At 32.0% G+C, this 21308-nt stretch overlaps 1 long non-coding RNA gene across 1 annotated transcript; it reads left to right on the forward strand.

Annotated features, from left to right (window-relative positions):
- Nucleotides 1-19747: 19747 nt before the first annotated feature.
- Nucleotides 19748-20811, forward strand: LOC105343499 (uncharacterized). Its single transcript, XR_010715173.1, has 4 exons — nt 19748-19873; nt 20132-20192; nt 20381-20464; nt 20723-20811. It is a non-coding gene; the product is annotated as an uncharacterized lncRNA (long non-coding RNA).
- Nucleotides 20812-21308: the final 497 nt, after the last annotated feature.

Raw genomic sequence — 21308 nt, forward strand, 5'->3', positions numbered from 1 at the left:
TATTGTTCAGCTTGATCAAACTTGACTAAAAGGGAACTTAAAGATGGTTTAAAGACAACTTAAAGGGAGCGTAAATGCCACTTAAAGATGCTTAAAGGTGGCTTAAAGATGGCTTAAAGGTCACTTAAAGAAGTTTGGACATTAAGGACCTATAAGCTCAGCTTAAAGGTGACTTAAAGGTGGCTTAAATATTGTATATCCTTTACGCCACCTTTACGCCACCTTTAAGGACTTGCTTAAAGATTGTTTTTCGCCCTGTGTTTATCATACAATTGTAGATGACAATAGAGTGAACATACCGTGTAAGTTAGGGTTGAAAGACGATAAACGATCGACGGACATTTGATGATATTAGATAATTCTTGACCAAAAAAAAAAACAAAAACAAAAAACAACAAAAAACAGCTGAACAAGTAAGGTAACAGTGGCCAAATAAAAGAATTTTTTTTCTCAACTCCCACAAATAGGGTTAGCAAACTAAATGCTAGTGTTGCTGTTCATGAAGCCATCTAATAACAAGCGAAAGCATGAGATGTGACACTGTACAACATGTATCCATTATCCTTTGTAAACCTTGAATTGATCAATAATTATAGTTATCGGGGTTATCTGGCTAATGTTCATTTTGGTGACATAACTTTTGATGGTCAATTAAATAAAGAAGAATTGTTTCCATATATTTAATGATTAAAAAAACCTGTCTGGACAAAATTAGAGAGGAAGAGGGAAATGTGTTTCACCTTAAAGGTAGAAATACCTAATTATTCTTTTTAAAAACATTAAATCCAAAATCAACAACAAGATGCATGTATACTGCAGTAGATTTAATATTAAGGACGATGGATCCTGCGATCAAAAGTATATAAGTTTTTTTCTAAAGTATTTAATTTGTTTTAACATCTACACACATATTTAAACCAAAATTAAAAACAAAATTTTGGGGTCTATCTGCTCCTTTCGGTGCTACGGTGTATTTGATATGACCTTTCTGCACTGAAAGTGTAAATTGCACGTAAATCGTTTTCCCTCTATATTTTTTTTATCGAAATGAACCATGGTATCAAATACAAATTTACATTATTTAGAATTAATAAAATTAAAATTATCATAATGAAAAAGTTTGCAATTTCTTCACCTTATTGATATTTTGACCTTTTTGCACTGAAAAAAAATACTATTTGTATTCATAAACGATTCAACATGCAATTAAATTTAAAAGTCTCAAACTTTCTCTAAAATTATGACAGACTTGTCAAAAGAAAGTTAAATGTTCAGAAAATAAAACCAAAAGTATGTGTCTATAATGTAAATTTTGAGATATGGCATGAAATAAGCTAATTTAGGGGGAAATTGGAGTAGATTTTATCTTTACTTTTATGAAATATCAATTAAACATGCCAATATATGTCGATAGAAATATTGTTGAAATATGTTTTTGAAACAACACGAAGATATCCCAATGCATAAACTATCTGAAAATTTGGTCTGCACGAAAAATAAGAAAGCTAAAGTTACGGTACTCTAAAACAACTGAGTTATGAAAAATGTTCATTTTCTTCTTAAAACCCTTCCGCCACAAAATATAGTACCTTACTACACTCTCTAAATATGAAATTTTCCCTTCACTATTTTATGCAATATAGTTTTTTGGCATTGTAGAAAAGGAATTTACAAGTAGAATTCATATATGACACATAATTTCCAGACCAAAAAAATGGCTACCAAAATCAGAGGATCAAACGTCTTTAAAACGACACAATGTCATTTTAATTTCTATTATGTTTCAGTTAACTTGTTTGCTTTCAAAGTTGACTGTAGTGTGACGGTCCACTAAGCTGATCCAGTTCTTGGTATACACTGCCGTCGTCCGCTGTACGATACATGTATATCCCAGACGTCGGAATGAATTTTGTGTCTCTTTTCAATCGGTCTTGTATTACATCCTGTCTCCTGCATGCGTTGTTTTTTAAAATCCTGAAACGTTCAAATATAAATGTTTAGCATTTGCCAGCGGTTTATTGTATTTCCTATAGTTCTATTACGTGTACCTAATATTTCATAGTGAAATTCTAAATGTCATTATTTTTTTCAGTTTGCTTTTTCTCAAATATTGGACTTTTGGTGTTCACCGCTTAAAATGGGCTTCATACAAGAAAGTTTCTAAATATTTATTAGAATCAAATTAATTGGTTCAACTTGCTTTTTTCAAACTGAAGTTAAACTGCATTTAAGACTTTGGAACCATTAAATTTCGTGGGGGCCGATTTTTGCGGATTGCTTTTTTACAGGTTCGTGGAAACGTAATTTCGTGTATTCTTTTAAACCTGCAAAGGAAATATGACTTTATTACCCTAATTCATTAATTCGTGGAGGCTGTTAATTCGTGGATAAGAGTACCCACGGATTCCGTTAAAATTGAGCCACCACGAAATCTATGATTCCACAGAAATAGGGACAAAACAATGCTGATAAAGCCAAAGGTATAGTTGTATAGTCTTTGTTTTTCCATTTTCTTTTTGATTTAAGGGTTGGTGTTTTGTTCTGATTTTTTTTCTTTTTTTTTTTTTTGGGGGGGGGGGGGTTGCAATAGGACAAGTCTTATAATTAAGTAATTATTTAATTCACTCTTTAACATCTCGTACATGTATATAATCTTAAGTTTTGAATGCTTCAGTCCTTCAGATTACTGTCAACGTTTTGGGATTTAAAATATGTACATGTTATTGTTCACTCGATTAATGCAGAACGGTGTCATCATTAAATTGGGCTGGCTTTTTTCTTTTGTTATCAAATTTCAGGGTATGATGCTAGCACATAAGCCTTCCTTTGGCAAGATACCATTTTAAAGCGTGTCTGTTTCTGAGAATATAATTTAAAGCAATACAATACATAATTCTTAGAAAACGAATTCAAATACCAGGTAATTGTACAGATGTTGATGACGAGACTTATGCAAAGAACTGGCAGCATAACATACAAAATGGACGCTGTGTTGTTTGATTTCTGCGACAGATTAACTGTTAAATGAAATGATATTTTAACATCATTACACAACAGCCTTGGTTTACTTACGACAAAAATTATACATTTTTTAAGTGCTTCTTTTTTGAAAGTTGACAAAACAATTGTATCCTATATCGTGCATCTTGTATCATATCCTTCGAAACAGCTCTATCTTATCATATTCTACCCCATACCATCTATTTTAAGGAACAATAGTTAATAAATACAAAAGTTAAGTAAATAAGAAAATAATACAAGCTTTACTTATGCAGAGATAAAATATCTAACTCATACATTGATCATCCGCGGGGATGCCTGCCGCTGTTATGGTGGAGGAGTTGGTGTTAACCGGAAGGGGTAAGGTGGTAGCGACAGGCTGTCCTCTGTAATATCTTGTGGTGGTGGTGCCCAGGGTAGGTACATCTGAATATACCCTATCTCCACCGGTTGCGGTGATGGCTGTCGAGGTGGCTATGGTGGTGTCTTTTGACGCGGCATTAGTTTCACCGCTGTTATATCCTTGTTGTTAAAAAATACACATTGAAAATATGTTGCTTTATTATTTACACTCTGAGTGGAATTCATTTTAGAATATATCCTGTATGAAAATCAAAATGCATGTGTCATATACTCGGCAAGGTGTTTGAAAATCACGGTGCGAGTGTTATATAAATATCTGACTCCACAGGCGCCATCTTGATGAAATTCAAATGCTTAATTGGTTCGAAAAATACACATGCATTTTGATAACGTACAAAAAGTATTTTCCATTATATGTTAACTCTCTTATTCTTGTCTTAAATCAAACTATCCGGCTGGCATTGCAGTTGGCATTTAACTGTCATCTGCAGGCAGATTTCTTTATGGGAAAAAAAACATATCCTGTGTTTGATATATCTATCACTCTTTGTAATCTGCAAACAATATGTTTTTCTATGTAACCCCTATTTGAATATTAAATGTCCGATTTTTGAAGTATATCGATACTGTAGAGTAACCACTGTTAACGGTCTGATATTAAGAAACTCAATAATATCGGACTGTCACAGGGAAAATTCTAAAATGCTTGAACAAAGAAATGGCACCCTAACAGTGTTTTAACTACGGTTCACACGGTATGTTTATTATGCTTTAGGGTTTCTGGGACTGTCAATTGGTCTAGAACTGAAAGATATAACATACCGTCCATCATTTCATTGATAAAAAATTATAAAATACGATGAACAATTCTATTTGAAATCATCATATTTTGTTACTAAATTAGAACGAAAACTAAGTCATTTTGTTTCAGTAGGGGTATCATTGTATGGAAGTTTGCACATGCATATGTTAAAAAAGGTTTTTAATATCTGATACGGATAAAGACTTTGGAAAAACTATTGATTTGTAAAATTAAAATGAATAATGGTTCATTTACAACATCAAGCACGTTTTCAAACTCATTCATAAATTTTTTTCTAATGAGTTTTGAAATTCCTGAACAAAACTATATCAAATAAAAATAATATGTTGTTTCAGATCTTTCTGACGTTATTTATTATCACATTATTTTTTAAAATTTGTATTACCATACACCTCTATTTCACAGATTTCTAGGATAGCCCCCGTAGTTGGGTTATCTTCAGGAGCGTCATACGTTGTCTCTACAATGACGTATCTAGCTGTGCGTTTACACGGTATGTCTATTATGTTTGGAGGTACTGCTTGGTATGTGGTATTGTCAGTGTAACATCGAGTTCTCTGAGCCGTTTTTGTTTGTGTTGCTGACGTGTTTGATACATCTAGGTAAAACTGTCTAAATCGATAGGGCTTCCACAAACCTAAGGAATATGATGTGAAAATAAAGTTAAATATACATTTATAATAACCATCAATATATGCCAATAAAAAAAATTATCAAAAGAAAAACAACAACAACACAAACCTATATTATATTTTTTGTTTACATTCATGTATCATGAGTCTCCTTTAATGATGCTATGGAAGTGACATATTATTAAAGAACAGTTCTTTTTAGAGTGATGCATATGGTAGGCAATGCTTGTCCCCATCCAACCTTTAAATTGCATTTGATATATTGAAAGATATGCAATTTTTATCGGTGTTATCTTTCATCAATTCTGATTTTATCATTTCTAAACTTTTCATTTGAAATCACTGGTACAATAAACAAAGACTTAGTTTTTTATTCTGGACGGGAAATTCCATCTTCTCCCACACATTAATCGTAATAAATTAACACGACGATTTTACGAATATTGTCAACATATAAAAAATTAACTAAATGAAAGTTTAAAATGAGAAAAAAATGTAATACCACTGACTTAGGTGTATGTTGTTTAGTTGTTTCAATAAAACACGTATCTGCTTTACAAATATTGAACACTTTCACAATCAATTTACGTATAATATACACGTGGGTTCATATGAACCACAAAGCACTTTAAAATTTCAGATTGAATGAAAAATTAAATACCTTCTTTTCTATAAAATATTTTAACACTTCCTATGTTGAAGGGTTGTCCAAGATCTATTTGAAGCCATGCCTTTGTCTGATTAACTTCTGTGTGAGCGCAATACTCATATGAAGTCCTTTTAACACCATCAGTCACCAATGTTGCAACATTAGATTTGTACGTCGAACTTTGTAAAACTGATGTTGTAGGATTCCTACAGAGGTTTTCTGCAAGAAATGATTTAAATGGAATGCACGAGCCTTGTCCAAAAATGACGTAAAAAGATAGAAATACTTAAATTCCGTTTACTGTAATTTTGGCAGAAAACTGTACTTTACTAATTTACCGTTTGTCAAATATTACCCGAAATGTCAAATGCATGCTTGATATTTTCTTTTAAAAAACAAAATAATTTATATCAGAGGATTTGGCGAGTGGTGGCTATATGCGACATTCGAAATAGTAAGACTTTACGCCGTAAGTATACCCATCACATTGTATACGAGAACATTCACCATCAATTTTATAAACTGTCTAGCACCAAACAATTCTGGATTTTTTTAGACATTTGTAAAGCACTAAAATGTATCAATTCATAAGTTTTTAAGTGTGAAATGATGTCATGCGTATTTTTCATGTTCTCTCCAAGCCATGCACGCGCTTAAGGCCGGTGCTTATTCACGGTTTTCGGGGTGTTAGTCAGATAAGAGTTTCCGCCTCTCCTTAAAGTAGTCCGAGTATCGTTTTTGATACCCGGTATTGATTTTGCTCTACATCGCTGTTGCAAACAATGGCAATAATAAGCAATTAGAACGATAATATATGTGCTCTATGAGAGATAGAAATGATTAATGTTGAGAAACTCAATTCTGTTAAAGTAAAATGAAAAACGAAGTTTCTGATTAACCAGGATCTCAGGTATGCTTATATCTTTTTTGTTTTGACCACCCCCCACCCCCGATTTTTCTTTTACTAAAACCGGTTTAAATTTAGATACAGAAGCTATTTCGAATTTAATCAATCGTCAATTAATTAATGTTTAAATGATATCTAACATTGTTGACAGATCTAGGCAGAAAACTGTAGCAAAACGTGATTTTTACGGATTTTTTCGTCAGGGTCTACTTGGTTTAGAGCTTATAGCATGAAAAGTAATCCGTCAACATATAATTTATTTTACCAAATCTTTTTTCTAAGATGTCAATCTATAGAATAAACACCACGAATTTAAGTTTGAGTCTATAAAATAGTAAAAAAAATACTTACTTACAAAAATTTGCGCAAAATTGTTGATGAGATATGGCTTAAATAAATATTTATACTCTATTTTGAATGTTCAGTTCTAATTTTCCCAAAAAATGGTAATTATTTTTTTTAGGAAAAACGGACGTCTGGCAAATTTCATAATTGTCAATAATTTTCGCAAGGGGGTACACCCGTCTGAGAGGTGATAACAAACAAACTAGCATGTAAACATACATATTTTCTTTTGTATATGTATTGCTAGAATGTATATTTATCATTTAAAGCTAAGCTTTTAATGATTGAGCCCATTTAGTGCCGAGTATAGGACTACCTTAAATGGGATAACATCACCGGTTAACTCTAATGATTGTACCAAATATCAGCTCGGTGGACGGAAACAATGAAAATAAAGTATCTTGTGTAAAGATACAACACAAAAGTTCAAGCAACTATCGCAGTGCATAAACCACTGACCTTTATGTTACTGGAAAGACGCTTATGACCACTAACCAAGTAAATATTCAAACAAAATACAGTTTTGGTATTTTTCACAAAGGAATACTAGTAGCAAATACTCAACCTGTTAACATTGAAGCGAAGAAAAAAAACCCTACAAAATACACCCTCTTAAAACCTAAGCTAAAAGAGAAAAATAAACATTAATAATTGTGACAAAGCCTATCCATGTATGTGACAATGCTCATTTATTGCATTAAAGGGTAATAATTTCTTATAATTGGCAAATCCTAATTAGTTAAATGCATGAAGTTAATTATCAGTATTTTTAAATATAAAATACTGTCCTGTTCTATTAAATTAAAGCAATATTGTGCTATAATTAATGGTTATATTAAACATTAACTCTACAACCATTTTTTTGAAAGTTAATCTATCATTAAATCAATATCGGAAATTAAGAACACACTTTGCCATTTCAATTATTACAGCTGTGCAAATAAACACGTGCAATCGAAAGTGAAACATACATTTTGATGGGGAAAATTTAAATGGCCGCTTAACATAAATAAAACGCAGAGTCTTTTTTTTAAATGATAATAAAATGAGACATTACTTTTTCCGCAGGCAACCACTGCTGTAAAAAAAAAATCCTATCTCCGACTTCTTATGTTATCGCTTTGTATTTAACAACATCGCTTACCTGGTAGTAATTAGTAAAAAAAACAAAACAATATTTAAAAAATATCGCTTAACTTAAACAAAACTGGATGCATATTAGAAACTAAATATGTGTAATTAAAATCTCCCAACATAATATCTATATATCAATTTTACAAATTATAGTCTTTAGATTATTCTGATGAATTTTCTATGTGATGTATCTTCCTTTTATTTCCTTTTTGTAATGAACTTTGAACATTTTGTGAGGCATTTCCTAACCTCTGACAATTATAAGTTGAACAAAATAACATTTACTATATATCAGAGTACTAGTGTTAAAATTTGAACACAACAGTCTGTTATGATTGTTGAGAGTTTTTTTAAATTTCCTCTTTGAAGAAATCATGATCCTTCATCGAAACAAACTTTTAAAAAAAATGCTTTTTTCTGAATAAAAAATGAAAATGTGAATTTATGGCGACGGCCGTGTTGCAGACGTTACCGGCAGACATTAGGCAATCCTACTCTAGCCTTAAACGGTGATCATTGTTCAGTAGAATTAAAGAAATAAAAGCAAGTAGAGTATCCTTATTGAAATAATAATATCATATATGCATTGACTTATTCTTCCTATCCATCTAACTTGGTATTTGTTGATGTTATTTTAAAAAGTTAAAGAATACGTGCATGTAATTTATGCATTAGTGGTACAACTACGAAGTGTGATTAATAGTTTTTTATCGTGGTATTTTAATAATATACCCGAAATTTTCATGTATCCGTTCTCTTATTAACAAAATATTCTGACAAAATAATTTATGTACACAATTATCACACTTTTTTGAGAGTATTAACTTTAAGTGAGGCTATCAGCCGTATCATAAAAAAGTGAGGTTAGGGGCACGTAAGAAAATGTTATGGACATATATTTTTGCAATAAGATAAGTGGTATTATTTTGATTTTACTGCCTATTGGCAATATAACCAAATTTCTGACCTGTTAAAAAATCAGTCATTAGTATATTAATGTAAAGTAATGTATTTTATACTTTACCGTAACAATAAACATGAAGTTGGAAACCAAAGACGACAATCCCAAGAGAATAATACATATCCAATTAATGTTTTAATGACCGTTTACCTTTATCAATAAAAATATAGAGGAAATATTGAGGAAGATAACATGTATCGTACAGAGGCTTGCTTCGCTCACCTGGGCAACAATATTTATGTCTCAGGTCAATCATCGGACCTCAGTCATTATTCATGAATATTTATAAAAATTAATGATGTTTATAATCATTAGTCCCTTTTCTAACAGGATGATTTTATAGTCATATCATATGTTGAGTATTGCAGTTCTAAAAAAAATCCTTAACAATAGTTTATATATGGGATATAAACGTACATCAACCTCTGAACCTTCTCGTGAGGCCAAATAATTGTCCCGGGGCCAAAGTCTTAACAATTATAAAGAATCATCTGGCTGATTAGTTTCTGAGAAGATTTTTAAAGATTTACCCTATATATTCCTTTGTTAAGTTTTGACCCTACATTGTGGCCCCACCCTACCCCTGGGGATCATGATTTTCACAACTTTGAATCTACACTACCTGAGGATGCTTCCACACAAGTTTCAGCTTTCCTGGCTGATTAGTTTCTGAGAAGAAGATTTTTAAAGATTTACTCTATATATTCCTTTGTTAAACTTCGACCTCCCATTGTGGCCCCACCCTACTCCCAGGGGTTATCATTTCACGACTTTAAAACAACTTTGAATCTACACTACCTGAGGTTGCTTCCACACAAGGTTCAGCTTTGCCGGCTAATTAGTTTATGAGAAAATTTTTAAAGATTTACTCTATATTCCTTCGTTAAACTTCGATCCCCCATTGTGGCTCCACCCTACCCCCGGTGATCATGATTTTCACAATTTTGAATCTACACTACCTGAGAATGCATCCACACAAGTGTCAGCTTTCCTGGCCGATTAGTTTCTAAGAAGAAGATTTTTAAAGATTACTTTATACATTCATTTGTTAAACTTCGACCCCCATTGTGGCCCCACCCTGCCCCCGGGGGTCATGATTTTCACAATTTTGAATCTACACTACCAGAGGATGCTTCAACACAAATGTCAGCTTTCCTGGCCGATTAGTTTCTGAGAAAACGATTTTTAAAGATTAACTCTATATATATTCCTATGTTAAACTTTGATCTACCATTGTGGCCCCACCCTACCCCCAGGGGTCATGATTTTCACAAATTTGAATCTACATTACCTGTTGATGCTTTCAAACAAGTTTGAGCTTCCTGGCTGATTAGTTTCTGAGAAGAAGAGTTTTAAAGATTTACTCTATATATGCATTTGTTAAACTTCGACCCCCCATTGTGGCCCCACCCTCAGGTGAGCTATAAAGGTTAATTTTACAATACAATAAGTTGTTAAAGTTGGTTTCTGGAAGAACAGACTTTGAAAATTTTCTTAATATTGACAATTTTTTTACTTTTTTAATCTTTAGTTTAAGATCTGTGTACAAACATAGAATTGTGAGCAAATCTTTTTATCTTGCTTATAATTCGAAGCTTAACACTTAAATATGGTTAGTAAATAGAAATTGTAAACAATTGAACACAAGAAACATGCACTACATGTATAACAAATAAAGAACACAATTTATTTTTTCGAAATGAATCATATATATACATGTATATACCTACATATTTCCGTCAGCGATATCAAACTCTATTTAAACTGAATAAACTCGAGAAAATGCCGAGCATCTAACAAAACCTATTGCATTAATCTATCATTACGCAAAAGATAATGCCGAATAACCGATAGATTGAATTGTATTTCAGTAGGCACCTTCCCCTACATCAGATTTTGCTTAATTTGCGCAGGTAATCAGTTAACTGTTTGATTTACCGAAGTCTCTGTTTGATTTAATACGTAAAAATCACGAAATACAGACGATAGTTTCCAGGTTACAAAACATAGATAATGAAAACGAAACAAAAATCAGAACAAGCGAACACCAACGTCATGTGTGAAAACTGTCAACGCATTGAAATATTTAGCCTCAATTTCACAAAATCGGCACCAATATATTTTGCATGTTTCAAAATTTCCCTTCATACGCGAACTGTTGCACAACAAGCAAATTCATCATAGTCAGATCGACCCTTTTTCGTATAATGTCATGGCTGCTTTAAACAGAGAAGCTCGTTTTAGAAGTATGGAATACGAGTCTAGGTAAAATGGGTATGCAAACCCGGGCCGTGGCAAAATAAAAGCCGGGGCAGATCGGCAATCGTCAATTCCAAATACGCATTATTTCGCAGCAATATTTACAGCGAATACAAATATATTAGTCCATCAAATATCCTGAAATTTTAATGAGATTGGCAGATTAATAACTGCCAATCTTTTGTTTTGCCCTGGCCAAGTCTTGCCTACCCATTTTACCGGATGCCGAGCCCGAAGCTATTAAACTGATTGAAACACGCATTTCCTTTATTATTATTTTCGTAATAAGTCAGATTTGAAACAGAATTACCCCTTAAATTTTGTGATTTATATTTTCATTCCCATAAGGATAATATATGCTAATCTACGTTGAATTTGCCTGGGTAGTTCTTGAGAAGAAGTTTTTGAAAATGCCCCCCCCCTTTTTTCTACAATTTCAAAGATTTAGTCGCTTTGAAAACAGATCGGACTTTTATTTCTGCAATTTATATTTGCCCTCCCATAAATATGCTTTGTGCCAAATTTGGTTGAAATTGGATAAGCGGTTTTAGAGAAGTAGTTCAAAATGTAAAAAGTTTACAGATGGACAGACGGACGGACGGACGGACAGACGGACGACGGACAAAATGTGATCAGAATAGCTCACTTGAGCTTTCAGCTCAGGTGAGCTAAAAACCATTAATCACGAAACAGTAGTTTAATGTCCATCATTAAACAGAAACATCGCCAAACACATCATTCTTTTGTAAAAAAAAAAATGTGTTTATATATGTTGAATTATTTGACAAGACAACGGTTTATCTGATACTCGTATTTTGTTCATGATATTGCGTTTATATTAACAAGCTTTAAACAATAAAACTGTTAAATGTTTTTGAAAGCTGGATATAAATGCATTGTTATAGAGTTAGAGTTGTGTGTTACAGAACATGAAAAGAGAACAATCACCCAAATAAAGTTCAAAATCAAGGCCCCTAATTCTGACCTACTTATTACAGCTAATGACATTACACTTCCTGATCACACTTCATATGAATAAGAGTTTTAAAACATTGAGTACCACTGATTTTTATTAATTTAATTTGCCACATTGTATTATTTCCCTATGTAGTATTTATATCTGTTGATGTGGATAAAACTATTTAAAACGTGTCAAATTTTCTTTCAATAATAATTATCTTTCGTTTCAAAACACGTACTTGTCTTGTGTTTAATGTGTTCCTGATTCAAAATGCACTTCGTCGAAAGCTGTCTCTTTTTATGATTTATGAGACTGAGAGATCTGTAAAAAACAATATTGAGAAACTTTGCATCAAATTATGGTAGAAACGGAACTCCTTTCATTTTCATTGAAACCTCTGCTTTTAAAAGAAAAAAAAAATAACTCTACGATATTCAAACACTTAATCAAACTATCAACACAACTCGTGAGAACTGTTTTCTCTCGAAGTTTCAGGCAAAGATGTAGGATATATCTAAGGTGAGAAATTATTACGGTTTGAGTCCAGAAATGTATAAAGTTTGCGGCGTTTGGTACATATACATGTTATAAAACTTTTTACAGGTTCTCTCCTATAACTATTTTGATGTATTTTATTTTGTTTGTAAAGAAGCGTAATATGATTTTCCATCAGGGCAAACATGTACTAAGAAGGCATTTTCACGTGCTAGTGAGATAGAGAGAGAGAAAATAATTAAACTACAGCAGGAAGTCTATCGACAAACGACAAATTTCGATTAATGTCAATAACAATAGTTCTGCATATCATAATCTAGGGGTTTAGGTATAGTGTATGTATAGGCTAGACGGTGCTGAAATATCGTTTCGCTGACGGGAAGCATAGTAGTGGGTGTGGGGGGGGAGGGGTTGAGTGTGTGTCAAAATTTCTGATAACACTATCCAAGTCCTCGCAACACCTGTACGATGCTCTTCCTTCTTAAAAATGGCTCCAACTTCCTCCTGTTTAAAATTGCTTTGTTTATGTATTTTAAAAAGAAATCCAATTTTTAAGCTCTATAGGATGGGCCATGAGAGTTGTTTTCTTTAAATATGGCACATGTACAATGAATAAGTGTATTGCTACCGGGTTATGAAAATGTAAAATAATGCATGTTGAAATTACTAGCGTACCACTGCTTTTTTAGCGTGGAATAGTCATCACTTTGCCAATCCATGTTTATACATAATCCACAACCAAAGGCAATACGTGACACAAGTAAACTAAAACATACACGTTGACTAAATGGCCATATCCTCCATATTAACAAAAGTCGCAAACCCCTGCCCAAGAGAAGTTCATCGCACAATTTGAGTAGAGGACATGATATTAATCCCCCTAGCCTCTAAATGTGTATCATATATATACCATTTTTAGCCCCGCCCTATGGCCTAAGCACATGCCTTAGGGGCCTCTAAATCACAATTTAGGTAGATGGCCTGAACCCTTGAACAAGGGGCCACGAATATTACAATTTTCATAGAAATCTTCATGGACATTACATATCTTCCGCTAAAGTGGAAATGACAAAACGACTGTTGTAATATGCAATAGTTTTACTATATGACCATATCTGCCCCTTCATCGGGCTTAAACCCCTGAACCAAGGTCAATGGAAACGGTATGTTATATTGTTTTTTGTTTGTTTCGCTTTTTTGTGTTTCATTTGTTCGTATTCACCAAACCATCTTCAGGTATCTAGCATGTCACGTTGCCTCCTGTTTTTTTTTCTAAATACCATTGTTTTTCTGCAATTCTTCCACATTGTGCTCTACTTTTAAAAATGCTACCCATTTTAAAATGCATCGTTTCTTTAATACTGAAATATGGGATGTTTGCTCAATAATTTATATACAGCTAGTGATGCTCCAATCATCAAATATAATCGGAAATCGATCGATATTGACCGCATTCTAAGCGCACGATTATAAAAGGTTTCACTGCGATTAATCGGTTGAGTTGTTAGTATTGTTTAAAAAAGCGCATATCATAAACAGAATATTCTAGACGCCAACTATCAAATCCCCAAAAAGGCGCGCGGTGTTTGAAAATGGCCGATGGCGATGACAAGTTATATCCATATCCAGGAAATAAGGCATGTTCCCGGGTATGGACCTATTTCGGGTTCAGAAAGATCCTAGTAAAGACAATTTAGATATAACAAAGGGCATTTGCAAGTTATATCGAAAGGAATACGCTTTTAAAGGTAAGATGTGTTTGTTGTGCACATGTATTTTTATAGTTGAACGTAGACAATAAGGACGTGTGACGTTATCCGATTTCGCATATCAAATTTAATGAATAGATAAAATTATTTTTTAAAGATACGAACGTTAGGTCAGAAACATTGACAGTTGGCTTTTAAAACAAACTACAGGGATATATTTACTTCGTTTTCAAAAGTAAAAATAGTTGATGTGCTTTACACTGCATTTAATATCGAGCATTCTACAGAGTATATCCCTACAGTATATTTTAAAATCTCGCAACAACTTATTTAAACATTTTACTTTTATTTTAGGAAATACAACAAATTTTGCATTCCATTTGGACCATGAACACCCCGAGACATTAACTCCAAGTGGGGCTGATTAACCTGTCCAAACTCTTTGCCAAACTACTACACAGGAAAAATGTCCACATGTGTAAAATATGTGTATAATTTTACACATGTTTTGCACATATAATGCATGTGTACAACACATGTTCTAAAATTTATATGTTGAACACATACATTATACACGTGTGTAACATATACATTTTACATATGTTCAACACATTTATAAAATAATATATGTTCAATACATGTTTCAGAGAACATATGTACACGAAAAAAAATGTTTAATTTATTATTCATTTTCATGACTTTCACCATTATTTATTAGTAAATACTTGTAAAATAAAATTTATTTAACAAATGTCTGCCGACTAACTTACAGAAAATTTATTTGCTAACCAATTCCGGATTTAAATCTCAATTGGCTTTAATTTTGTCGTTTGCAATCATACGTCATTTTTTACGTCACGGAAGCAGAAGATGTTGAATTATTTGCAGCTGCAGATATTCGATTTGAGGCTAAAGGGCAATGGTAAGGTTTGTCAATCATTTTTATTCATTTATTTGTATTGTAAAATTATATAAATATTGCTGGTAGCAACCTAGTCATCTTATAACGCGAAAAGTAGCTCAGAGCTTGTGTTTCCCAGGAAAATTCAGGTTGAAAACAAGAAACCTGTATTGGAAACGATCGATGCTGATCCAATCTACTAAGGTGAACTTGATGAAAGTTTTTAGATGAAATGTAAAGGCGAATTCGGTGATAAAATGTTTATATACACAAACAGGTATATACTACACTGCTACAAGTAAACGGTAGGTCTGTGGGTAAACGTTTTCACCAAAGCTTCAATTAAGCAGTTGTAGCTGGCAAAAAGCACATTTATAGACAGAACATTACAGTGCTTGTAAATGAAGCGAACATTAAATATATGTTTATCAAATGTATTTTTATTTAGATCAGACACATTTCAATCTTGAAAAGTGAAAGTAGAATTAACTAGAGTAAAGCTCGTTGCAATTCCAGCAAAGTGACGAGTAGGTATTCCATAAAAGTTAAAGCAGCAAGTCGAAAGTTTTATAGAGTTTTGTTGTTCTTGTCGTTGTTATATCAAAACTGAAAATTAAATTGATTGTTTAAAATGTTACTTATTATGCAACAAGTTGCTACAATATTCAGTCAGTTACTTAATATATATTAAGTGAGTTCTTATTGTATGCTAATTAATATAGTATTGAATGATTTATTTTTGACGTCGTCGTGTCAATAACTGCCGTCAGGTGAGCAGACAAATTGAATAACGCGCGTTAGCGGTTTATGATAATTTGTCTGCTCACCTGACGGCAGTTATTGACACGACGACGTCAAAAATAAATCATTTAATGCTTGTATTTACATTCTCTTACTGAAGAAATCAATTGTTTACTTAAATAAATCGATATAAAGTGCAGGTCATAGAGGGAGTGAATAAGTAACAGCAAGAACAGCTGTTTTGTAAAGCCGGTTTAAACTGGTTTTCATATAGACTGTTGAGATGAGATCGACGAGCATGAAATATAATCCATGATAAATAACTCTTGAAATGTTGCTTTTAACAATATAGTCAACTTTCATGTTGAATGATTATAAATCATGGTGGTTTGACAAAATTCATGAAATACATTTAATAACCGACAACATAAAAATCACTGTTTGAGAACTACTTATGTAAATAACTCGTAAATTCATGCGCAGTAAATAGGTGTTGCATGTAGAGGCATTTAGACATCACGAAATTTAATGGAAAAACACAGTAGAATGTAAACATCACACTTTATTTCCAGACAGGTCACATAAACTAACCCAGTGAATAGCAGGGATATGTCTCTCTAAACTGTTTATGGAGTTGTAAGAATTATAAGTAAAATTCAGTTTTTTATCTTCAAAACTGTTGCTTGACTCTCTTTGGAAAGTATTCATGATTTAAATTTTGTAAAAGAAAATCAATGAAATTTTCATATTAATTTTAAATGTCATGTTTTAATTGTTTTTTTTATTATTACACATGCAATAATATACCTGCAATGTACTACTTATTGTATATATACAACTATTGTGTGAAAAGTTTTTTTTTGTAGAAAATTGCTATAGTACAAAGCCTAAAAATACTTGATCGGTCAGGAAGTCCGAAGACATAGGGTAATTTATTTTTCAAGATCCAGACATTCTTCTTGAGTTCATAAATAGTTCTAAACTGCAGCTGGTATAAAAGTGACAAATCATGGTAATTAAATCTAAATACGAAGAGTTCTTACTGTATTGTTACTATTAAGAATTTCTGTATATTGTACCGTAAGTGTTGAAAACTTTTACAAATATTTCAGTTTTATTTTTGAAACAAATATTATCATAATATGTCTGTTTTCCTCCTCAAAATCAAATATTTATTTCATGTCGATTTAAACACCTCTGATGATTGTATTTCAAAGGGCGAAAAACAATCTTTAAGCAAGTCCTTAAAGGTTGCTTAAAGGTGGCTTAAAGGAGATACAATCTTTAAGCCACCTTTAAGTCACCTTTAAGCTGAGCTTATAGGTCTTTAATGTCCGAACTTCTTTACGTCACCTTTAAGCCATCTTTAAGCTACCTTTAAGCATCTTTAAGTGGCATTTACGCTCCCTTTAAGTTGTCTTTAAACCAACTTTAAGTTCCCTTTAAGTCAAGTTTGATAAAACTGAACAATAAAAACATGTATTAAATGCAAAAGCTCTTTTATAGGGAGGGGAGGGGGTGATCCGAGTGATGATATAATTTCCAAGGAAGGAGGGGGTGTTCCAGGCGGATTTAATTGGCGTGCCATTAAACACATATCGCTATCATCAACAACGCACCGATGGACACAGATTGCCGTTATAAAATTCTTTATAATTTTTTTTTTTGGGGTTTCAAAATTATTCAAAATTATTGTAGGGGTGAGCGCAGTCTCTGTATCTAAATTTGTGCACGAAATTATATTTAAGTATGTTTGTTTCCTATTATAAATTAATCGGTGAAATCTCTCTCTCTCTCTCTCTCTCTCTCTCTCTCTCTCTCTCTCTCTCTCTCTCTCTCAGTTCATCCGGTTATTAAACAAAATAAAGCTAATGAACCAAAACTGCATGATTTAATTTAATTGAAGGTATGATTTTTTTTTTCAATTTTAATTATTTCTAGGTCTAATTCTAGATCTGCTAGATACATGTTAAAGATGAAAAGACTCTCAACTGCCTTTGTTATATCGGGCAGGATATTATTGCTTTGTTTGTCTAGACATAGTTTTGTTCGTTTGTGTATATCTAATTAGAGTCTATTTTTTGTCCAACTGAAGAAAACCCCTGGAACTAACACAGAATATACAAGATATACACAACAGGTGTGTCGTGTGCCCAGGTGCAAGTCGGGGTTTCTAAAGGCGTTGAAATCTTAGTATGTACGTGTATACGATAAGTCTAGTGAATAAAAGTTTATTTACATTTGTAATTCATTTTCAAAGTATTATTTCCCAATTCTTGGTTTTAAAAATGTTTCGTCTACAAATTAAAGATACATGTATGTAAGAATAAAATATAGAAGCTAATCAATTCCTGTACCGGTGATCATAAATAGGGGTTAATTGTTTAAATATATGTATAAAGAGTAAATATGTCACATACCCTGCCTGGTACATCATACAATTGTATGTACAGGTATATGTATACATCATTTGCAATTGCTACATGCAGTAAATACGTCACCCGTAATTGGTATTGTTTGTCATAGAACTGATAGTCTAAAAATCATGTATACAAGTAAATGTTTAAACATACTGGAACGGCGCCTTGATCATGAAAACCGGGAAAATTGCGTAGAATTAATACCCTAATAGTTTCAATGCATTGAATAAAAGAACTGATTTCATCTTCTTCCTTGCATTTCATTTAGCTGTGAATTAGATGAACGTTTATCTACTCGGTTTAAATTTATTTACTAAGTAAGCTTAAAGGATTCCATTAAGGTATAATATATTTTTTTTTTCACTGAAGACCAAGTTCCGTATTTCATTTTAAATATATGCATGCATGTAATTTATAAATTAGATATGATTGATTGTTACAATTTGAATGGAAGTAAAAATCTTTTCAAGTAAAAAATACACATTGAATACATTGATTCAATATCCACTGATATATAGGATATAAAAACCTCCCTTAGTATGTAAGTTGCCGTGGCGCAGAAGAAGCGAGGTGATGCTGGTAAACGAAGGGTACCAGGTTCAATCCTCGTATTGCGTGTTTTGATTATTTTTTTTTCCATTTTTTTTTCTAGAACAAAAACCGTTTTTAATACATTTTCTATCATTATCATAAAGTTAATAATATACTAGGACATACATTGTATAAGTTGTCCTTAAAGGTGGCTTAAATATAGTCTTTAAGCTGCCTTTAAGCCATCTTTACGCTTTCTTTAAGCCATCTTTAAGCAACACATATAGCTTATAGGTGGCTTAAAGATCGTCTTTAAGCTACCTTTAAGCATCTTTAAGCTATCTTTAAGGAAAACTTAAAGATGGTCATTCATCCTGTGTTTTAAGTTGGTATTACCATTTTAGAAAGAACCCAGTCCACACATGAATTACTAAGGTCAATGCATTGAAAAGAAGGAAGTTGAAGTTATATCGACATAGAGATGGCTAGTTTTTTTTAGATTAGTTTGCCAGTTCTGTTGCAAAAATATGTGTAGTATCAAAATGTTGTTTAAGCTGCTTGGTATCCACTGATGGCTGCATGAAAATGTTTGTTTTATGTGATAAGTCTGCCTGTAACTCAAACTTTTTTTGGTAAATAAGATTTGAAAAAATAATAAATGTTTATCAGATAAATTTTTGTACAGGACGACAATAATTCAATTTTGCTCCAATTAAGGCTTCTAAATGGCTTTTCCCACAAAAACAGAGCTGACAGAAGTTTAAAAGACATGATATTTTTTGTCATTTTAGTAGAAAAAAACATTTTCTTAAAAATAAGGATTGACATGAAAATTGCAGCTCATAATGCTCTAAACAAATATTTGTTTTTTTTAGTTTTAATATTGAAAGTCTGATGTTTATTTTGCTTAGCTGTTTTACTCTACAATGAACTTTAAGACCCTCTCCCCATGAATGGCCTGTGCAATTATTTGTACAGGCAATTCACTCCACCAGAAAAGAGTCCTGTGGACATGAGGAGAAAGAAAATGACAGTAGCACCTGTAAGTCTGATTTTGTAATATCATGTGTATGATATACTAATATAAGAATAACAATCAACAATACTAGGCATCTTAAAAGTATGGATACTATTGGCTAACGACTCAAATGATTGAACTTAACATGCAACCAGTCCCTTCTTTTGGACATAATTATGTACAAATAAAGTGCATCATGTACATGTGTATAAATATATATAACTATTAATTGAATGATACTTTATCTAAGAATTTTGCTTATTTTTTCTTCATTTCTTTCAGTGGGCATTCTTAACAATGAAAAAGTTTACCGAATGTTAGAAGTTCTGGCCAGAGTTTAAAGGTGAGAATTATAATTATATTATATACATTATTGTATATAGTAATAACTACATGTAAGCTCTGATAGAGAAATACATGTATTTAAATTAAAATGAAAATTTGATTCTCTAATGACAATTTAATTTATATCTTCAATCTATGAAATATACCATGACTATATATTAACTTGAGATTTTTTGCTGTCACCAGAGTTCTATGCATCAATAAAAGAGACAATAGACCAAACATCTGGGAGCTTCTGCGGGAAAAAGAAGAATCAAGGGTTACCAAGGGGTAAGTTAAAAGATTTGTTGTGATTTCACTCTTTTACAAAATTAATACTTATTCTGACCTAGATTACCAGGTACTTATTTAATATATTTCTGTATGAATTTTTGTATTGAATCTGTATAATGTAATATCATTAGATAGTGTAACAAGTGTACATGTATACTGTAAAACAGAGACATGGAAAATAATAACTAATGGTGTTAAATATGAAATAGAATCAATACATAATTATGTATGTGTAATTATTCTTTTTATATACAGGAACAAGGAAGTGAGAAATGAATTGTAACATGGCAATGAAGAATAAACTCCTGAGAACAAATTAATGAAGTTTTTGTCATTATTTTTTTTATATACCTGGTATGCATATGCAATAGTAAACTGATGATCTATACTTTGATATCAAGGAATAGTTTGCATATGAAGCACACTGTATGTAATATATTTTAAATGAAAGCTTAAGAAAAGATGTACCTTTATTATTGAAAATTGCTAACACAAAATTACATATAAATTTCATATATAAAACGCAACACATATATTACACATATAGAATATGTGTTTTACACATATAAATATGCTCTGTTTAATTTCACACATGTTTAACACATATTAAACACATGTTAAACATGTGTGAAATTAAGCACTTTATATATGTGTGTTCTTTTTATGTGTTTTACACATGTAAAATATATATGTAAAATATATGTTAACACATGTTACACATGTGGACATTTTTCCTGTGTATTAGCTTTAAAAGTCCGCCTCAAAAAATAAAAATGACTCAAACCAAACAAAAGGAAATTGATGATGCACTTATGCAGCTTTTGGTAGGCAAAGTTTTACC

Source organism: Magallana gigas, chromosome 1, assembly GCF_963853765.1.
Source record: "Magallana gigas chromosome 1, xbMagGiga1.1, whole genome shotgun sequence".
Classification (NCBI taxonomy): domain Eukaryota; kingdom Metazoa; phylum Mollusca; class Bivalvia; order Ostreida; family Ostreidae; genus Magallana; species Magallana gigas.